Below are 22,525 nucleotides of genomic sequence, written 5' to 3'. Positions count from 1 at the left end.
ACTTTGCAAACTTGTTATTTAGTATGTAGCATCATAAAAATGATGTCTTACAAGAATGCCCTTCATTCTCATATTGCACAAGCAAATCTCCAACACCTACTCAAGAGTGATTTATACTCTAACTTCCTTGCATTCTTTGTCTCAGTCACATAATTTCCCATGTTTATAGGCATAGCTAGAACTCTCTGAATATCTTACCTCTCTTACTTATCCAAAATATAAGTAAAAATCTAGAAGGACACAAAAATTAAGTTTCCAGGCAAATTAAATAAATAAGTGGCAGTAAGTTCATGCACTGAAGTTTATATACATGGTACAAAAGACAGCCATGTATGATGTTCTGCGGAACCAATTTACTCTTAATTTACAAACATACTAATGAGTTTATAAAGATTAAATGAGTTAATATATGTAAGGCACTTAGAATTTGCCTGATACATAGTAAGCATTCAATAATTATTATTTATTTTCCATGTCAATAAAATACTAACAATAACAAATTGAAAGGGACAGAGGAACTGCTATGAGTAGGTACACTCATAATAGAGATAGGTGACATTGTAAAGTAATGGAAAGAGCGAGCAACGCAATCAAAATCAGACATAAGAACTCAAAACAAAGCTATCATTATTCGTTTGGTACAGATCTAAGCACATCTAAGAGGAGTCAGAGGCATCACTGTGATAGTACATTCCAGCAGTAATAGCTGTTAATAACAGTAACTTTGAGTCATCAAGAACTGTTGAAATAATATTCAATATCCTCTAAGAAAGCATGCAAATCTGTAATAAAAATTTATAGACTCCCATCCAAACTGGTTATGATTTTAATGTTAATGTTTCACCCATAAACTCTCTGTAATCTAGAAAACCTATTTTCTAGACTCTTTGAATAATATATATCTAAAGAGTAAAGGTGCATGTCAATTATGTTCTTAGTAATTTCTGGACATAGTTTTAAGCTGCCCAAGTAGACACCATATTTCTCAAGGACAAAAAAACATCTCTGGGCATATTATTCTCAAAGTGCATGACAGGAATGGGTTTTTAATTGCTGTTTCTCTCATATATAACAAAAGGGTGGAATCCTTTTTACATGTTCAGTCCTTGGATACTGTAAGATCATCTAGGCTAGGAAAGAAAAGTATGGTCAGCATTCAATTCCTTACTTTGGGTTTGCTTCAATAAATGCATCTCTTAGGGTCAGTACAAGAAGAAATGCTCAAATAGGGATTCTACTGAAAGAGGTTTGTTGAGAATGGGATCTAAGAAGAGGATTACAATGCAAAGGATAGATAAGGAGAAGATATCTAAGCAATGGTGTTCCTTTTAATGGAGACTGGCTTCAGCCTGACTCACATGGAACCCCAGAGGGCTGACTGGCACCACAGGGTTGGGCCATGAAAGCTGGTCTATTTTACCACTGTGTTAGTCAGTCATTACCTGCTGACTGCAGCCTGGCAAGGGTGGGGATGAGGGGTTACATCCCAGATGACGCTCCCAGGTGAGAGGTGGCTCCATTCAGCAGAGCGGCAGTTATCAAGAAAAGGGGGAAGCTATGAGCAGTTATCAGCAGATACCTCGGTTTCTGGGGGATGGACATACTGGAAGGTGGGTGCACTGTCAGGTAAAGGCAATATTAGTAGGGTAAAAAGATTAGACACTAAAGTCCATCTCTTGTACTGGTCACAACCACTCACTTCTCACATTAAGTTCACATTATCCAGACACAGCTAATCCAGGATTCTGACTGGTCACAATTTCTGGGAAAATCTATAAAGTGGAAAGAATTGCTGCTGCAGTTGGTCCTAGGACCCCAAAATGCTCATCATCTCTCCTACCCATCTAGAATGGGTGTGATTTCCTACATCCTCAACCAGCATTTCTACTGGGCTAGATGGGTTGGCTGCGGTGTGATTCAGAGCCTCACCCTGGATGGATGTGACTCCTTGATAACAAGCCCTCCTCATGCTATGGTTATATGTCATTCATTCATAGTTATAGTACTCAAGAGTACTAACACATGCTACAGTGGATCACCTGCATGCCAGACTTACTTCCCTTGCTCTCACTATCCTACCTCCTCTTGATGACTGGGGTCAGATATTCCTTTTTGTTCTTGCTGATCTACTGACATGAGGAGACCAAAGTAAACTTGAGGCAACTGTAGCTTTAAGTTTAATGACATTCTTAGTGCATTCTCTGGTGGAACCATCTTGCCTCTGGACGCCAGGACCAATAGTTGCAGGGACAGATGCCCAAATTCCCAAAGTAGGTCAATGAAGGTCATAATAAGCAGAGGCACCTTACTTTCACCCCTTGGTTTCCAGAACAAATGATTCCACTATTGGAACATTACACTGTAGGTATAATGACCATTGATTTAATGTGTATTCTGGAGAATGGCACCCCATCCTCACAGGGTGTTATTTTCAGCTGCACTCATGAGAGGTTATTTCAGTGCATTATCAGGCTGGCAGCTTCTAGATGGTATGGTATGTGCTAGGAGAGATAGATCCAAAGATTGTGGCCCATTGCTACCTCTTTTGCCATAAAGTGGGCCCTTGGTCTAAAGGATTAAAATGCAGGATCTCACGTTCTTTAAGTGCTCAGTTAGAAGTGGTAGCTGAGACACTGGAGGCAAGAAAGGCAAACCCATAAGCAACTGGCCAACTTAGCTTGAAATGCTACACTTTCCAATCCTGGTTTCTAAGGCTGGCTAGCCTCCTTAAGGGGTGATACCACATTAGAGGGATCTGTTTGAGCCTAATTTCAAATGTACCACCTCTATTTTTTGATGGACTTCTGCTGGACCCACCTGAACTTACCAATTTTGGGTCTGAGTGTAGTAGCACATGGCGAACAACTCTAGTTGCATGGTCACTTGATGTCCCATGTTTAAATGTTCAGTTTCTACCAGGACCCAGTAGCATACTAAGACCTGATTTTCTAATAGTATATACTTCTCTGCTGCTGATGGCATGGCCTCACTCCAGAATCTAAAGAGTCTAACCTGTGGTTCTATTTTTGAAGCTTACCAGAGGCTTAACCAGGCATATATCTTGACTATGTATATATCTCCAGTCATTTGGGTTCTTCTGGCTTATGGGTCATATAGCTCAAGTGACAAACCTGCTTTGTAAAGTCTGGATCTACTGCACTATTCTCTCTCACTCTTTGCTCAAATCTGGCAACCTTCCATGCAACTCAATAACAAGATCAGAGCAGGACTCCCACATGTGAAATGTGTTCTTCCAGCACTCAGAGAAGCCGGCCAAATACTGTGTGTCTTTCTTGGTAGTAGAGGTACAAGCTGTAAGTTGCCAGTACTTTGGAAGGGATACCTCAACGTGCCCAATATTACTGCACCCCTAAAAATGTCATTGACACATCAGGCCCCTTGGTAGGGTTTATGTCTCACCATCTAGAGTAAATGTGTCTTTTCAAAAAACCAAGCATATTTCCTGCTACCTCTAGTTGACACGGTGTCACTGATACAATGGACTGTTGCAATGTTCTCTAGAATGTCCAGTCAAGTCCCTTCAGAATGTAAAAGAGGGAAGGACAATCTATATAACCCTGGGAAAGGACACTGTTGTTTGTCCCATCTGATTACAAACTGCTTCGGATCCTTCTGATGAGTATTAAAAGAACAGTCATTATATTCTATTAACAATCTTTGTAGATCACTATAGGATAGGCTCCCTTGTTGCCATTCTGCCCTCATTGCCCATTACAGTCATTTTGCCCACATTGCTTCTGCTGGTTTATGCTGCCACCTGGTCCCTACTACTCTAGGCTCCTACGGTCTTATTGTTACTATGGAGGTCAGTCCTGAAAGGTCATTCCTATATTGATTCCAGCCTGACAGAGGACAACAATCATTGAATTTCTCAGCAAATCTGGTGCATCCTCATCAGTGCATTTCTCAATCACCTTGGTATACAAAAGGTGCTCTGGCCCTCCAGAGGGATAGTCAACTGCTAGGACTTATATACCAAAACGATTTTAGCATGTCCACTTCTCTGAAAATTAGATTCTTTACTTAGGAGTTTGCCACATAGTTCATGCATCTCCTCCGTAATTAATAAGCACCATCTCTTTTCCAAACTTCTCTCACAGCCCATGCAAAATGTTGAATCCTGTGTGAGTGTATCCCATCTTCTCACACATCCTGAAGTGTTTTTGGTATACCCTCCCTCTTCTCCCTTAGGAACCAGCATTTCCCCATTGAATTATACTAACATTTGATATTACTTCTGTATCTGATGGCCAAGAATAAAGGTAGAAATAAATCTTGAGTATGGCAAGCATTCCCCTTGGAAGGCCTGCTTTATTTGAGGCTGCTGTAGAGTTCTCAAGCAAGGAGGAGAAGGCTGTATATTTAAAAAAGGAGGACTGGTTTCAGGCTTAAGTGTTCAGGGCAATCAGTGGATTTAAGGGTTTTAAGTGTATCTACTTGTATATTTCTATCATGAGTCTCAGGATTCCATTTCTTCCCTATGAGAGCCTTGATTTTAGCATAGCAGATCTCCTTAAACTGAACATTCACCCTTCTCTGAAGTTCTGCCACTTGTAAGTCCTTTGTCTGGTCTTTAGCTCTGTCTGTTCTTCAAATGCAGGACAAGAATGTTTTTGTAAATGCTTGAAGTTGCTGATTATTCAGTCTGACTCTGTCACATTTCTCTCATCAATGAATTAATAGCCCTAAGTCACCCATTTCTAGTCCTTATAGTTACTATTTTCTCATATCTATCAAATGCCAGAGACTTTATACCAGCTAGTGCATCTTCTTCCACCTGTATTTTCTTCCAGGTCATTGTGGATGAAAACCTTAGCTATCAGATTTCTAAAGAATCCAGCGACTGCCAATACTCCATCTCCTACTCCCTATAGGCCTCTCGTTGCCATCAGGCTATCAGGCTGATGAGTGATCAATCTCTAAGAACCCATATTTAGTCCTCTTCCTAGCACCATCTTTTTTATCGACTGTCTTAGGTTGAGGTTCCTAGGAGCAGAACCTGCAACATGTGAAATTCTAGTGAAAGTAATTTATCAAGGGTGTAGTCTTAGGAGAAGAGAAAATGAACTAAGCAAGGATGTGATCTTTGCTAGAGTCTAGTTTCAGTTTAATTACAATGGGAGCTCTGGAGTATGAACTGTGCTGAGTGTGTCCCACACTGAGGTAAGGGCAGCCTTTTGCACCCCATTTAGTCAGTCATTGGCTGCTGGCTGCCCAGAGAGGAGTGGATTTAACCTCCGGGGCAAGGTGGCTCTTGTTTAGACAAGGGCAATTTCTCAGAGAAGGAGTAGCAGTGAGCTATTAACAGGGGATCTGGCAGGGACACTAACAAGACCTACTACAATGTATAATAGAAAAGTGGAAACTTGTGCTCTTCAATAGATTTTTGGAGGCATTTCTCCAAAGTTGAGTCAGAATGTGTTCAAAGAAAGATTAACATAAAAATAACATTAGAATCGGATAAGCCTTATACTCAGTTTAGACTAACACAGATAAATATGAAGCAGATAAAAATAATGTTTAAAGTATTTATTATTGGGGTGTCTGGGTGACTCAGTTGTTAAACATCTGCCTTTGGCTCAGGTCATGATCCTGGGTCCTGAAATCGAGCCCCACATTGGGCTCCCTGCTCACTGGGGAGTCTGCTTCTCCCTCTCCCTGCTGCTCCCCCTGCTTGCTCTCTGTCAAATAAATAAATAAATAAAATAAAAAGAAATAAAGTACTTATTATTGGGATCAACTGGCATTAATAACTCATCTATTGTCTAGTTACCATAGTTTTATTTTTCATATATTAAAGTATGTACCAATGCAGTGATGTCAACAAATTGTTCATTCAACAAAAGTTTACGGAGTACTTCCTCTTTGCCAAGCACTAAAGAGCTGAATTCCCTTTTTTTTTTTTTTTAAGATTTTATTTATTTGAGAGAGAGAGAGAGAGTATAAGCAGGGGGAGCGGCAGAGGGAGAGGGAGAAGCAGGCTCCCCATTGAGCAGGGAGCCAGATGCCAGGCTCGATCCCAGAATCCAGGATCATGACCTGAGCCAGAGGCAGACGCTTAACCGACTGAGCCACCCAGGCACCCCAAAGAGCTGAATTCTTAATCAATTTGCCTTTAGTCACTTAGGAAATACTTTGGCACTTGTATGTATTTCTATGCATCATAAAAATTAGGTTATTATAAAAATAATAAATATGTCATAATTTTCATATCTTTACCCTATTATGAACGATTTATCTTTCAATGTATGTTGACTCTTTTAGATGATCAGAGTAAGGGTAGGTATCAATCCAGCTGGTATTAGAGTATAGCAAATACAACTCTCTTAAAGTACTCTGCACTGAGTTCACCAAATACGAATTAAGTGCTTACTATATGAAACTCATGTTTTCAGCATTATGAGCGAAGAATATGAATAATTCAGTCTTTCCCTCAAATGGGAGTAATAATCTAGGGATCTTATGGGAATTTTACATAATCTATGCGAATGTGAATTAGAAAAAAATAAGCATTTTCTGGGAAAAGTGCATATGTGTATGTATGTAAGAATTCGAAACACACATTGCCACAAGTATGTATCTGCATGCCTTAGGCCATAAGAGATTTGTTGTTTAGGGACGGAGCATAGAGACATTTGATATAACATTGATGAGTTACTTAGAAGCCATAACTTTTATTTTATTTTATTTTATTTTATTTTTAAGATTTTATTTATTTATTTGACAGAGACACACAGCGAGAGAGGGAACACAAGCAGTGGGAGTGGGAGAGGGAGAAGCAGGCTTCCCGCTGAGCAGGGAGCCCGATGTGGGGCTCGATCCCAGGACCCTGGGATCATGACCTGAGCCGAAGGCAGACGCTTAACGACTGAGCCACCCAGGTGCCCCGGAAGCCATAACTTTTAACTATTATTTTTCTCTTTAATTGAGAAAAAAAAAGAGAAAGAAACCTCTCTCTTTGTTCTTTTTACCAGAAGTTTGTGTGATACCGTTCCATTTTTAAACAATGTACATAGGCTAAGCCACAAAGTAGTCCTCACTTGAAAGAGAAGCTGAATAAATAAGTAGCTATAATTATACATGTTGACTAAAGCCAGGCTACAAAAAATACTGTGTGGTAAATATGTGTTTTAATTACATGAACCAAATACACTAACTATAAACCAAACCCTGTATTTTTGGCATTAAGTATGTGGGAGAAGAGGGTGTTCTGTGATGTTCTATAGTGTGGGGACGATGTGGGAGCATATCTGAGGAAAGCTGCTGCAGAATGTCAAAGAAAAATGGGCTGTGAAGAAAATAAAAGAGCCTTAATTAGGTATTAAGGTCTAAATGGCATCAATGCTGACAGAATCCTGTCAGAGAAAGGTTTCAGTGGGCCTGACAACGTGGTGAGAAGTGACAGGCTTAAGCACATTTTGGTCTTTGGTGAAACTGCTATTAGAACGGGATTTTATTATTTTATTGAGTGTTTGATCATTTCATTTCTATTATATATTTCTTCTTAACCAGATCATATATTTATCTATTCATGTATTATGCATGTTCTAATTCTTATGTTTAAATATATGTTGGAGAGGACAAATAGCCAGAATTTATATAATCATATTTCATATATAAACAGTTCATCACTGATTTGTATTTGCTGGAAAAAAATAAACCTCATCTGTGTAATTCTAGCTTTCCAAGTTCTAGGCTACTCAGTGCTTCTGCTAAGCCTCTGGTAATTAGGATTACCACTGTGGCAGCAGAAATGCCACAGAGTTGGTAACATCATTGAAACTACTACATAGGCCTGGTATGACAATATCCCAAACAGGGCCTGGGATGAGATTTAGAAACAGAGTTTTGAATTCAAAATCCAGAGGTAGATTCATCCAACGAGTGGCCACTGTCTAGAACAAGTAGACTGTGTGGAATCCAGGCCACCAGTGGAGATCACGAAAATGCCAGGTACCTGGGCAAAAGAGGGACAGATGAGGAAAGCTTTGCTCCCTCCACACTCAGTTTGAGGGCTGACCCAGCCACGGAATATGCTTTCTTGTAGAAGACTCTATCCTGGCTTTCACAGGTGCATGACCCTCGGCACATTTTAGAATCCCCCATAAGTGGTTCTGTCTGAGGTCATTAAAAAAAATAAGACCCCACTTTCTGTGTTCCCTGAGTTAACTTTTTCATTAAGAGACACAGTGGCCTGTTTTCCTCCATAAAGTACAGATTTTCCTTTAATATTATTCATAATGAGCAAAATCCTTTGTTCAGACAAAACGAGACTGCAGGGATTTTAGTTATAACAATATTATAAATCATGTATGATCTCAGGCCTGTGGACTCAGACAGGATCTTGCATCATCAGTGTCCCCTGGCTCTCAGGCTATCGGGCTAGGACTGAATTACACTACCATTGACTTTCCTGGTTCTCCAGCTCACAGATGGCACACCTTGGGACTTTCCAGCCTATATAATCACATGGCCAATTCCTGTAATAATCTCTCTCTAGATAGACAAAGAGATCTCTCTCTCCATATATATCGAACATATATATGGAATATATAAGATACATCGAATATATATGTATACACATTTATATGTGTAAGCACATATATATGTATATAGATGTTTTTCCCCTCTAAAGAGCCCTGACTTAAAAAAAAGTCTAACAGAGTTAAACACACAATGTCCTGGCAATTTCTCTCCTAGGTGTTCATCCTCTAGAACTGAGTACACATTTCCATAAAAACATTTATACAAGAATGTTCATAGCAGTGCTATTCATAATATCCCTAAATGGAAACAACCCAAATGTCCACAATCTGAGATTTGAATAAACAAAATGTGATAAATCCTACAATGGAATACTATGCAGCAATAAAAAATGAATAAAATACTGATACATATGACCACATGGATGGATCTTAAAAATATTACGTTGAACATAAGCATCTAGACATAAAATGTGACATACTGTAGGATTAATTATTTAATGTTTGAGAATAAGCAAAACCCTGTAGAGTGATGGAAAGTAGAACAGGGATGACCTGAGAGTAGATAGAGATGGGAACTGGGCATGCAGGAAATTCCTGGGGAGCTGGTAATGTTCTATATCTTAATTTGGGTGGTGGTTCTAATTAATTTATTTTGGCATTTCACTGTATGCAACACATTATACCTTAATAAAAACAAATTCATGTCTGCCTCCTATGTCAGAGAAATCCATAAATCCTCAGTTCTTACTGACCTCTCCCACTTTCAGAGAAATTATAGTAGGATTATAGGGTGAGAAGAGGTTGCATTTTAATACATGATGGAAATGTCTCTTAATGTCTTTGCCATCTTCCTTTTGCCACTCCATGGTAGACTTTCCATTTTCCTCAGAACCTCAGGGTCCCTGTGAGGTTGTGAGTCTCAGGGGAACCAATCTGTCCAGCTCAGGTTAAGGGTTACAGCCCCAAGGGACCCAAAGTAAGGCACAGTATCATTGCTTAGTTCATTTAGGAGAAGAAAGTGAGATAGGTATTTCTGAGACACACCTTCCTGAAAGGCCAAGAGTTACAACCACATCTAGCACAATAAAGGAAGGGGAAAATATATAAAAACTGAATTAGAGTACATGGAAGATGGATATGCATGGCATTTAGTCATCAACAAACAAGGTCATCTTCAGAGATGACAATCAAAGCATACTTAGCTTGCCTTGATCTGTGTTTAGGTAGGATTCTCGGTTTGGCTGAAATGGAGCCACAGGGACAGGTTCCAGGGCTTTGAATCATGGCTTCTAGCTGATGGATGCTCTGATATGGTCTAGTACAGGTATCCATAAGTCACATTTCTGCTTGCAGGTGAGATAGGAAGGGAGACGGCATTGTTTCCTTGCCCTCAATCAAATTGGAAGGAGGGATGGTATTGCCTCCTTGCCCTTTTACTAGATCCCGTGAGTGAACCTTTTGCCCCAACTTCCAATATATCCTTCCAGGACATATTCTATACTCCAAAGACTAGAGAGCTTTTAGTTGATTGAAAATTAGTGTTTTTAATTATTTATTTATTTATTTTTGAAACTTAGTGTTTTTTAGATCTCCCTTTTCCCTAGAAACCTCACACAGGTCCCTGGGCACAGCCAGAGTTGAAGAAAATTTGTCTCACTCTAAGTTGCTCTAAAATCTCTTCCTTTTATTTCTTCTAATCAGTTCCCCTAATCAGATATGTGTGGTTCCTTCATTCTCTCCCTTGTTCTTTCATTATTTTAACAAATGCATATTGAGTGCCATCCACATGTCAGGAATTCTGTTGGGGATGTAGTCGGAACAAAACAGGCTAGACCTGTTCCCGTGGAGCTCACAATAAAGTGGGGTAGACAGATAATTATAAATATACATATGTCAGGAGGTGTTTAGGACTGTGAAAAAAACAAAAGGGACAGATAGCCAAGATCTAGACTATTCTCCTTGGAGTGGTCAGGGAAGCTCTCTGGACTGAAGGAATAAGCCATCCCAACATGCAATGGTAAATATGGACTCCCAAGGACAGCTGTTACTCCCCTGAGGCTCCTCCAAGCAGGTCTGAGGTAAATGCACATCCCCAAGTTGGTGAGTTCAGAGCATCCTGCATCTTCCACAGTCCTGCTGCTAACACTCCCATTCTGAGGCTTTCCCTGCATGGGTGGTTTTCTTTTAACTGAAGTATAGCTTACCCACGGTAAATGTGCAACTCTTACGTGTATAGCTAGAGGAATTTTCACTTACGTATGTAACTGTATAGCCATCAGCCAGATCAAGACAGAGCATTTCAAATCCCCAGAAAATTCTCTCATTCCCCTTTCCAATCAAAGTCAACCCCCTGAGGTCACCACTACTTTGACTTTTTTCAATACAGACAGTTCTGACTATTCTTGAATTTCTTATAAATGGTATTGTTCAGTATGCACTAATTTGCCTTTGGCTTCTTTCCCTCAACATAACTTTTTAAAATTTATTTATCCATGTGATAATGTGTATCAATAGTATGTTCATTTTTACTTGTGTGTAGCAATTCATTCTGTAAATACATCATAATTTGTTTCTCTAATGCATTATTGATAGATATGTAGGTTGTTTCTAGGTTTTGGCTATCACAAATAGTGCTTCAATGAACATTCCTGCAAATATCCAATGCTTTTTTTTTAAATTTTCAGATGCATTATTCCACTCCTTTTAATACTTCTTTTCCTAACCCTCTGATGATCTCTTCCTCACACATTCCACAATTGCCTTATTAACTTTGCTATCATATTCATTAATCCATTCATATATTCCTCCATTTATATTATAAATGTTTATGAACACTTCTATATGTCTAGAACTCTGCTAGGCGAAGGGGATTCAAAATGAACATGTTACTGCACACAGAAATCTCAAAATCTAGCAGGAATACCAACATGCAATGCAATTTGCAAGTATGTTACTGGAATAGTTACTAGGGAAATACTAGCACAGAAGAATGAACAAAGAGGGAAGAAAGAGAATGAGCAAGCCCCAGGTCCCGGACAGGAATTGGAGAAGACTTGATAGGGAAGGGTTGAAAGAAGCAGGGACATTCCATCCAGACTTTCTAAACTCATGTGTTGTGACTGCTTAGCAAACAGCTTCCCAGGCCTCCCGCTCAGTGGTTTTCATCCTGTAGGTCAGAACCTACACTTTAAACAAAGAGATGCTGATGCAGGTGGTCTTAGTACCACACCTTGAAGCCAGCTTATGCCTTTATCCTCCATATTAACAGCAGTGTTTAATGTACAAAGTAAAGGCATCCAATAAAATCTTACAAAATCCTGTTTAAATTCTTCCTTAAAATTGTATTTTTAGCATAAGCTTGGATTTGTAAGCAAAATCTCCAAATCAGAATACATTTGGTGTTTGACCCAAGTGTATGAGTTAAAGCCATGGCTCAGGGAATCACTGTAATTAAGTTTCGTTAAACAGAAATGTCCAGGGCGCCTGGGTGGCTCAGTTGGTTAAGCAACTGCCTTCGGCTCAGGTCATGATCCTGGAGTCCCTGGATCGAGTCCCACATCGGGCTCCCTGCTCGGCAGGGAGTCTGCTTCTCCCTCTGACCCTCCCCCCTCTCATGTGCTCTCTCTCTCATTCTCTCTGTCAAATAAATAAATAAAATCTTTAAAAAAAAAAAAAAAACAGAAATGTCCAATCACCCACAGTAAGGAATACAAGAAGAAAGGGACTGTGTGCTTTTCAATCTTCTCCCACATGGCCAGAAAAAAACTTAAGAATGACGACTTTCTGATGAGAAAATAAAGCTTTATTCTATCTCTCTGATGTGGAAGAAAACAAAGTCTGCATGTATTTTTCTGCTTTTCCACATATAGGAACAGCAGTGAAGCTAAGACCAGGAAATAAAAGTCATATATTGTCTTTCCATTCCCCATGACACCCCACTAATAATTTTTCTTCAGCTAATGGGATAAGGGAGTTAATCGCAGAGCCAAGATTCCAAACCTTATCTAAATTTGAAAAGAGAAACTTGGGACTCTATTTTCCAGGGCAGGCATTCTCAAAGAGTGATCCAGATCAGCAATGCTGGCATTGCCTGGAATCATATCAGAATTCTGGGTGGGTCCAGCAATCTGTGTTAAACTCTGCTGAAGTGTGCAATCCAGTAAATCCGAATGCTATTAGTGCTCATGGAGTATGAATCCTTAGAGGAGGAAGTGGGGGTATGAGTGTTTCAAACAAGGAGGAGTGGGTGAAAATTAAAGACTGACTTTTGAAGGCATGAAATGGGGAGCACAAATAAATAAATGCAAGAAAAAACAAGATCAATAGAAAATTGTTATCTATATATTTTTCTTCAAAGTTTGGTTTCAAAGAGCATCTAATCCAGTGAATGTTTATAGTATGTTGCTGTTTTAATTAAAATAAAGTAAATTTGTATTAAAAATTCTAAAAAGTATGTCCTCTATCTCAAATACATGATAGAAGACTATGGGTAGTTTTGTTTTGTTTTGTTTGTAATCTCTCAGAGTTCCTTCTCTTCTTATTTTCAAAACTAGATTTATACTTAATTATCAAATTAGCATAATCAGAAATGAAATGGTCTGTATTGGTCTTATTTAGGCAAGATACATGAATTGGCATCTTCGTCCTTCTTCCCATCGACCCCCTACTCCCTTATCTCAAAATTAGCATGCACTGCGATTTCTGTCACTGTAGTATAAAAAATTACTGTTTTTTACTTTAGTATCTTTTCTCTATAGTTATGAAGTTTGAATTTCACTATAGTTACTTAGATTCAAATCCGTGATTACATGGCTTCAATGCTCACTGCTGATCTCCTCACACACTGCTTCTTCAATAGTTAGTTTTCCATGTTGAGTTACCTCTTGTGACTAAAATTTGTTTATTCGGCTTTATTTTGCCCCATCGGGGTCCCTTCTGGCAAGTTCCCTCAATTCTCAGTTGTTTAAGAGTGTGCATGTGGGATATGCCTTCAGATACTTTCTATATCTGAGCATGTCTATTGCTCTCAAACAAAAATTAAATATTTTACTAAGTTAGATTTCTTCACTTTCTGTGTGTGTGTATGTACATATATATCTACCACCTATCATCTATCATCTCTCTATCCACATATAATTTGTAATTATATAGTAATCTGTGTCTTTATTTGTTAAACTCTGCCTTTCTCTTTCTAAACTGTGAAGGCCATGAAGTCAGGTAATGTGCCAGTTTTCACAGAAACTCTTTCAAAGATTTCATCAATAACGAAGAGTAAAGACATTAACAGCAGAAGGGGACATGTGGCTCAGGGAGATGGTTGATATCACTTATGATTGTTCACCAAAGAGAACAGAGCAAAAAATAAAAAGCTGTAAAAAGAAAGCAAAGAGAAAAGAGATGCAGGGTTAAAGATTTCGTTTATAATGATAAAGTCCCTGAGTAGTCAAGAGGGTTGTAGAAAAATAATGGAGGGATCTTCTGAGGTAGGAGAGAAGCCAGTTTATCCACGGTATCAGAAGAGATAGTGGGCCATTGAGACAGGTGAAGGCAGGATGGTAGAACTGCAGGTGGGAAGGTAAAATAGTTCTCTTCTGATTGCTCCTATTTTATCAATAAAAGGCCATGAAGCAATCAGCTTATTGATTCAGAGAAGGCATATTGGAAATGAGTAAGAAAAAGATATGAAATAATCACTTAGGGACAAGAAGAATTAGATGATGGGGTGTGGATATAGCACAATTCTGGTAACCCTGAGACCTGCTTGATGTGAGTCATCGGTGTTTCATGTCCATCTGACTGGGGGTTGTCCTGCAGCCATACCACTGCCTGCTGGGAAGCATGGTAGAGGCAGAGTTGCATTAGCCATGGTTAGGGCTGGGTCAGGAGATCATGACAGAACAAGAAGAAATAAGGAAGCTAAGAATATACAAGGAGTGATACTAACAATGTACCATGGAACTGAAGTTAGAGAGAGTAGGAAATGAATTTAAGAGAGTCCTGATAGAGAAAAAGTGGTATCATTAGCTTTGCATTATTACTGGGAGGACTTGTGAAAGGGAACTGAAGAAAGATAAAATAAGATGGTGCTCAGAGGGGTAGGCTGGAGGCAGAAATTCTGAATGCAGTGCAAAGGCTTGAGAGTAGGGCTGGGGTATGTGAGGGGTGAAATGGAGAATACCACAGGGGAAGAGGAGAACTCAAGGAACCGAGAGGCCACAGTCCATACTTACAGCTTGATCTACTGCTCTGGAGCCTTAACCAATCTCCTCTTTCTGACTGAAACCTCTCTTTTACCATTTTGGACCTGACTATGAACCCCACTCAGCATCTGGCTTTGGAAGCAAGGCCCCAACATTTTAGTGGCATGACCACTTTGTGCCTTTGTCAGTGGTCCCTTCTGGCAAGCTTTCCAAATCCTCAGCTAACTCCAGGATCATCTTCCAGGAGCATTCAAGAACTTCTGAATTGTGTCTAAATACCCCTTGGAATCTGTCATTGCTCTAATTAATTTTAAATCATCCTTCTGCATAAGCACTAGGCCATACAGAAGCCCCAGAGATTGGCTGTGTTCTAGATGACCTGCAGAGGAAGCCCATCTATTCTGGGCATTCTCCTCATCCTAACAGTTTTCCAAAAGTCTCCAGGACCTGGGACTCTAGACTTACTTCTTGATAATGTTGAAGAAGGAGAAAATGAATTTCAATAATCCTTTAGTTTTCCATAAAGCCTTACTTTCAAGACTGTCTTTTACAAAAGTAGGTAAAAAAGTCATCCTTGAAAGAAAGTTGATTTATGGGATTTCTTTGTCCTCTGGGCACCTCGACACCCACATTCTCCTAGTTCCATTAACTTTGAAGCTAAGTCTTAGAGGTAAGAGATAAATAGAAATTAAGGAACAAATTAAAATCTTTGGAGAATATTAGCAAATACTATCCCTGTTTTATTAATATTGAGACATCTTGGCATACTGGAAAGAGAACTAATGTCAAAATACATGACTATTAGCTAGATTCAGAGAATGACTTTCTGTGTGACCTTGAGTAATTCACTTCATTTCTCCCAGGTGCAGGTTCCTCATCTGGAAAATGAGGGTGTTGGCCTAGCTGAACTCTAAGGGACCTTCCAGCTCTAGCAATCTAGACCCTTAAATAAGGCTCAAAGGCAAAGGCAATATCATGATCTATTGATAAGTCAGGTTTTAAAAATGTTTTCACTAATCTTGGCTTTTATGTTATCCAAGGTCATTGGACAAAGAACGCAGTGTGCATAAAGATTGATATTTCAGTTGCCCCAAAGAAAAGAGATATATACATGTATCTAATGGGTATTAGTGATTCTGAAATAATATAGTCAAAAGTATCACAGACCTTCAAAAACATATGGCTAGGATTTTTCAAAGAAAGATTGAAATATTGGCCTTCATTTATGCCTCCTCATTAAGCAAAGCTGATTTATATGAAATAAAGAAATCTGAGGAGAAAAAAAGTAAAATGTTTAGAGACATCTTCTTTTAAGTATTATTCTTAATATTATTCCCATATGGTGCCAAACTAGAAACCAATGATTTATTGTTTTACTCTTTGCAAAACAATGAAATGAACTTCCCCCCCCCATGCATCTAATTTGTGCACTAATTCCTTTTATTGCATTAACAGAATCGTCAATTAAGGCACTTATCTGTATATCTGTATACTGTGGCACATGGGAAGTAACTTTCTACTGAGCAAAATGATACAGAGGAAGAAACTGAGGAATTGAGGTACTGCATCTGAGCTCTATCTGACCTCTGCCAATAGGAACTGTGTATACTTAAGCAAGTCACTGTTAACTCTAGGCCTTGGGTTCCTCGTGTGAGATCACTAAAGATTTGACTAAAGTCCTTTCCCATAATATTTTGTTGTAGCAGCCCCAGCAGACTAATGCAAATGTGTGTGCAACTGATATGTCATTTTAAAGATACCTATAGATTGGTGTTCCCTTATTGTCTACTAGAGCTTGTTCTGCATTTTAACTTCAGGGAAAGAGAGATGGTAAATTAAGCTCAGCTAGAAAGAGAATACAACCTGGAAGCAAAAAAAAAAAAAAAAAAAGTCCACTCTTTTCTTGACAAAGAACAACTGAATTAAGAAAAGAGGACTAACTGGAAGAGGGTGTGGTCCTATATGAGCTCAATCTTCCTGTTTAGGAGCTTTGAGATAAAAAATGAGAGATGTGTTACTCAGATTGAGGGGAAACATCTAGAATACAGGTTTTAACAAAATCCTTTTAGAAACTCTAGGAGGGGGGTGCCTGGGTGGCTCAGTCGGTTGAGTGTCTGCCTTCAGCTCAGGTCATGATCTCAGGGTCCTGGGATCGAGCCCCGCGTCAGGCTCCCTGCTCCGCTCGTAATCTGATTCTCCCTCTGCCCCCACCCCAGCTCGTGCTTTCTCTCTCTCAAATAAATAAATAATCTTTATTAAGAAAAAAAAAAAAAAAAAGAAAAGAAAAGAAAGGAACTCTAGGAGGAACCACCAGATACGGATATCCAGAGCTACCATGGGACATCCCTAATGCAATTAGGATGAAACGGTGCATTTTAGGGAATGAGTAACTAGTTTGTATCCTTGCCCAGACCCAGCTCCCATGTGCCATGGATAGTAACCTGTAAGTCAATGGGCAGGTCATATAGTCTTTTGTAAGGGTGGGTGGGTAGGAGGATATTCAGGGAGATAAGATGAGGAGAGGGGTTGAAGTGCCCCTGCATCCTTTGGGTGGTCTGGTTGTGACATGAAAGGGGATAACAGAATTTCAGAAGGTCTGAGCATTAGCAAAAACCAATGAGAAGCTACATTAGCTGGAAAGAATCACTGGCCCCTACTGGAACAAGAAGGACAGAGCCAAAATTTGTCATCTTTTAGTGTCTGCAAAGGCACAGGCAGGAAGCTGTTTTACCGCCAAGAAGCTGCTTTACCTAAAGAGACTCCTAAAACAATGGAGTGATGTTAAGACACTCAGATTCAAATAAACATTGCTCTCTACCCCATCTCGCCCATTGAGTGGGCTGGCTGAGGTAGAATACCACTGCAGTTTTAGAGAAATTAAGGTGATATAGTCCTTTGCTCTTCACAGTTGTACTGTGATTAAGTTTGAAGACTTGTGTCTCTGTTAGCACAGCCCATCAGAATCTTCAGGCGTTTCATGCTTTCCCCGCGATAGCACTTGGTGTTGGCTTTGTTTACACCTCTATTACAGGTTAGGGAAAGACAAAAGGAAAGTGGGAGGCTGGGGTATGATTTCCATTTTTCAGATAGGGGCCCAGAGACTTGGTGAGTTCCTATAATTTGCTCAGGGTACCCAGCTAGTAGGTAGTGAATTTGCAATGTTTGCGCATGCGATGCCGTAGGTATGGCAGACTCAGCAGTGCCTGGGCAAGAGCAAGCCCTTAGGGCACAAGAGCTTCATCCAACTTTATCCCTACAATTTGGATAATGCCATACTGGTGAACATTTAATAAAACTGTAATAGGTGGAAGGCTCCCCAGATTCTGACCGTGGACCCAGGTTAAGATGTTGCCATCTGTAAGAAGAATAATAATACTTCACCTTTCCTATCCTATGAAGATGTTATTAAAAAAAAAAAAAATAGGGGCACCTGGGTGGCTCAGTCGTTAAGCGTCTGTTTCTTGATTTTGGCTCAGGTCATGATCTCAGGGTCCTGAGACTAAGCTCCATGGTGGGCTGGGTGTGGAGCCTGCTTAAGGTTCTCTCCCTTTTCCTCTGCCCCTCCCCCGGTCATCTCTCTCTCTCTCTCTCTCTCTCTCTCTCTCCCTCTCTTAAAAAAAAAGTTGTTTTCGAGCGCCTGGGTGGCTCAGTCGTTAAGCGTCTGCCTTCGGCTCGGGTCATGATCCCAGGGTCCTGGGATCGAGCCCTGCATCGGGCTCCCTGCTCGGCGGGAAGCCTGCTTCTCCCTCTCCCACTCCCCCTGCTTGTGTTCCCTCTCTCGCTGTGTCTCTCTCTTTCAAATAAATAAATAAAATCTTTAAAAAAAAATAAATAACACCCAAAATGTTGAAGTGTTTTAAGTATAAAACACTGCAGAAATTATTGTTAATAATCAAGCTTTAATCATTTTATGTTAAACATCAGTTTTATTACATCATACATAAATCTAGATTTTCATATATTGTTTTTGCTTATTGTAGGGCACACTAGCAGTTTAGATAAGATTCTTCCTTTCATGTGCATTTTGGTCAAAGTGAAGTATATATGTTCATATATCAAATAGTTGGCTTACTTGGCTATATGTGTCATGTGATTTTAGGGGCACTTAAATGTTCTTTTCTCCCCCAAATCTTTTTATATTCACTAATCTACACCCATTAATCCCTGATGTTCCTACAATTAAAAAATTTCATTTTGAGACAAATACTGTATAATTATACTTATGTGAGATACTTAGAATAGTCACATTCATAGAGACAGTAGATGATTTCTAGGGGCTGAGGAAAGGGGGGGGATCAGGAGTTATAGTTTAATGGGTACCCAAAACAATCTACAGATTCACTGCAACCCATATCAAAATTCCACCAGCATTTTTCAAAGAAATAGAATAATTCTAAAATTTGTATGGAACCATCAAAAATCCTGAATAGCCAAAGCAATTTTGAGAAATAACAAACAAACCTGGAGGTATTGTACTCCCTGATTTCAAATTATATTACAAATCCATAGTAATTCAAACAGTACAGTATTGGCTTAAAAACAGACACACAGATCAATGGAATAGAATAGAAAGCCCAGGAATAAACCCATGCATATATAGTCAACTAATTTATGCCAAAGGATCCCAGACTATACAATAGGGAAAGGATAGTCTCTTCAATAACTGTTGTTAGGAAAACTGGACAGCTACATGCAAAAGAATGAAACTTGACCACTGTCTTACACACACACAAAATAACCCAAAATGGATTAAAGATTTAAACATAAGACCTGCAACCATAAAACCTCTAGAAGAAAACAGGTGGTAAGCTCCTTAATGTGGGTATTGGCGATGATTTTTTAAAAATCTGACACCAAAAGTAAGAGCAAAAAAAGGCGAAAATAAATAAATGGGAGACTACAACATACTAAAAAGCTTCCGCTCAGTAAAGGAAACCATCAACAAAATGAAAAGGCAATCTACTAGCTGGGAGAAAATATCTGTAAATCATGTATCCGACAAGGGGTTAATCAATCTGATAAAATATATAAAGAACTCACACAACTCAGTAGCAAAAAAACAAACAATCCAATTTAAAAATGGGGAGAATATCTAAATAGATTTTTTTCCAAAGACATATAGATGGCCAAAGGTACATGAAAAGATGCTCAAAATCACTAATCACAGGGAAATGCAAACCAAAACCACAAGATATAACCTCCTATCTGTTAGAATGGCTACTAAAAAGACAAGTAATAACAAGTGTTAGAGAGGATGTGGAGAAAAAAGGAACCCTTGTGCACTGTTGGTAGGAACATAAAATGCTCTAGCCACTATGGAAAACAGTATGGAATTTTGACAAAATATTAAAAATAAAAGTACCGGGCGCCTGGGTGGCTCAGTTGGTTAAGCGACTGCCTTCGGCTCAGGTCATGATCCTGGAGTCCCGGGATCGAGTCCCGCATCGGGAGCCTGCTTCTCCCTCTGACCCTCCCCCCTCTCATGTGCTCTCTCTCTCTCATTCTCTCTGTCTCAAATAAATAAATAAAATCTTTAAAAAAAAATAAAATAAAATAAAAAAATAAAAGTACCGTATGATTCAGCAATTCTACTTTTGGGTGTTTATCCAAAGAAAATGAAAATATGAACTCAAAAAGATGTATATAAACCCCATGTTCATAGCAACCTAAGTGACCATTTAAGGATGAATGGATAAAGAAATTGTGAGATACACACACACACACACACACAGAGGAATTGTATTCAGCCATAAAAAAGATTGAAATCTTGCCATTTGTGACAACATGGATGGGTCTAGAGGGCATTATGCTAAGTGAAATAAGTCAGATAAAGACAAATTCTGTATGATCTCATGGAGAAGCTTAAAAAAAAAAAAAGAAAGAAAAAAAGCTAAGCTCATTGATACAAAGAACAGATTGGTCATTGCCAGAGGCAGGGGGTGAGGAAAGGGAGAAATGCATAAAGGAGGTATAAATTTATTAAAGAGAAGAAGAAAAAAAAAATCCACAAACACCTGATTTTAGTATGCTGTATATTCCCTGATACACTGATCCATGGGATTTTAATATGGTCCAAAATGTTCTAATTAAAATAAAAATACTTCTTTAATATTATGAAAGTATTATAAAAGTAATACTTGATCATTGTAAAAAGTAGAAAACAAAAAGATGAATAAAAGCAATAAAATTAGTTAATCAATCATAAATTCTATACCCAGAGAGGACCTATATCAATATTTTAAAAATAAATGTTATTTATTGAAGCATATCTATTTAAAAAAGGAAAAATGAATAATTATAAGAACATATTCATAATCAAGAGATAGGATTTTCTTAATATATCTATGATCAAGAGATAAAGTAGTTGACAGGGGCTGGGGAATGGGAGAAATAGAAGAGGTTGGTAAAAGGGTATAAAGTTTCAGCCATAAGATGAGTAAGGTCTGAAGATCTAATGTAAAGCATGGTGTCTATAATTGATAACACTATACTGCATAATTGAAGTTTGCCAAGAGAGTAGAACTTAAATGTTCTCACCTAAATAAATAAATAAGTAAATGGTTGACCGTAGGGCTGTGGGATATTTAGAGTGTGCATCCTGGTGATTGGTGTATGTATGCATTGTAAAAGGATGTGAAAATTAACTAGATGGGAGCAATTCTTTCACAATGTATGTGTATTGGGTCACTGCAATGTACATTTTGCATATCTTATAGATTTGCCAATGGGAAAAAAAATGCTTAAGACAGTAAGCTTTATGTTATTTGTATTTACCACAGTTAAACATTAAAAAATATATAATTTCTTCTTGCCTTTTCCCCTTGTTTTCTTGGGTGATATTTAAGTCTTATCAATCATTCACAGCCTACATGAATGAATCACTATAACCTTACATTAGGGCAGAGGAACCCAGAAAGTGTCTATTGTATTTTTAGAGGAGGTAGGGGAAAAAGTAAGGGGAAAGATGAGAAGGAGGAGAAAGAAAATCAGAGAATGCCACAGAGAAGGGGGAGAGGACACAGGGCTGGGATGGTCAAGGCTGCTCTGATTTTGTTACATTTATTCAACACATCATTATTGAATATTTTACATGTTCTAGGCACTCTTCTAGGCTCTAGAAAAACATCAGTGAATAAAACAGACATACAGCTCCCCTGAGGAGCTTAGGTTCTAGCTTAAGTTCTACTCAGAGGAGACTGACAAGAAGCATATACTCTGCTAGTTAGTATGTTGAAGGTGATAAGAGAAGAAAAAGAGAAAGATAAGGAAGACAGGTAGATGGGTAGGGTGATCAAGGCAATCTTAAATAGAGCAGTCAGAGTAAACCCCCCTCAGAAGGCAACATCTCAGGGCAGAATTGAGGAGAATTTTCTTATATTAGGTAAATTGTTAAACTCAGGAGAATTATCTATGGCATGAGACTAGCTGTTTTGTGTCAGAGGCCAATTCTGGTATTCATTTAAAACAATAGCAATATTGCTACTAATCACTCATCATGAGGGAACAGGCAAGCTTTTCTACAAAAGGGTCACAATATGTCAGAATGTGTTTCCTCAGAACCCATGGGCAGGAGTGAGGCACTGGACTTCCAGGTCTGGCCCTTAGGAGATAAAAAACTAAATTAGCCAAAGGAAAAAGAATGACCAGCCATACCACTGCCTGCTTTGTAAGAGGCATTGTTGTCAGAATTTAAAAAAAAATAAAAAATAAAACAAGGAAAAGCAAAGACAAATAATTGGGTGTCTGGCTAGCCAGGAGTCTGACATGCTTCTCTTGGGTGGTGCTTTTCCCTGCAGACAGACACTACGTGCAATTTTG

This window comes from Mirounga leonina, unplaced genomic scaffold, assembly GCF_011800145.1.
Source record: "Mirounga leonina isolate KUSES-001 unplaced genomic scaffold, KU_Mleo_1.0 Mir_93, whole genome shotgun sequence".
NCBI lineage: Eukaryota > Metazoa > Chordata > Mammalia > Carnivora > Phocidae > Mirounga > Mirounga leonina.
Note: the sequence above shows the minus strand (reverse complement) of the source record.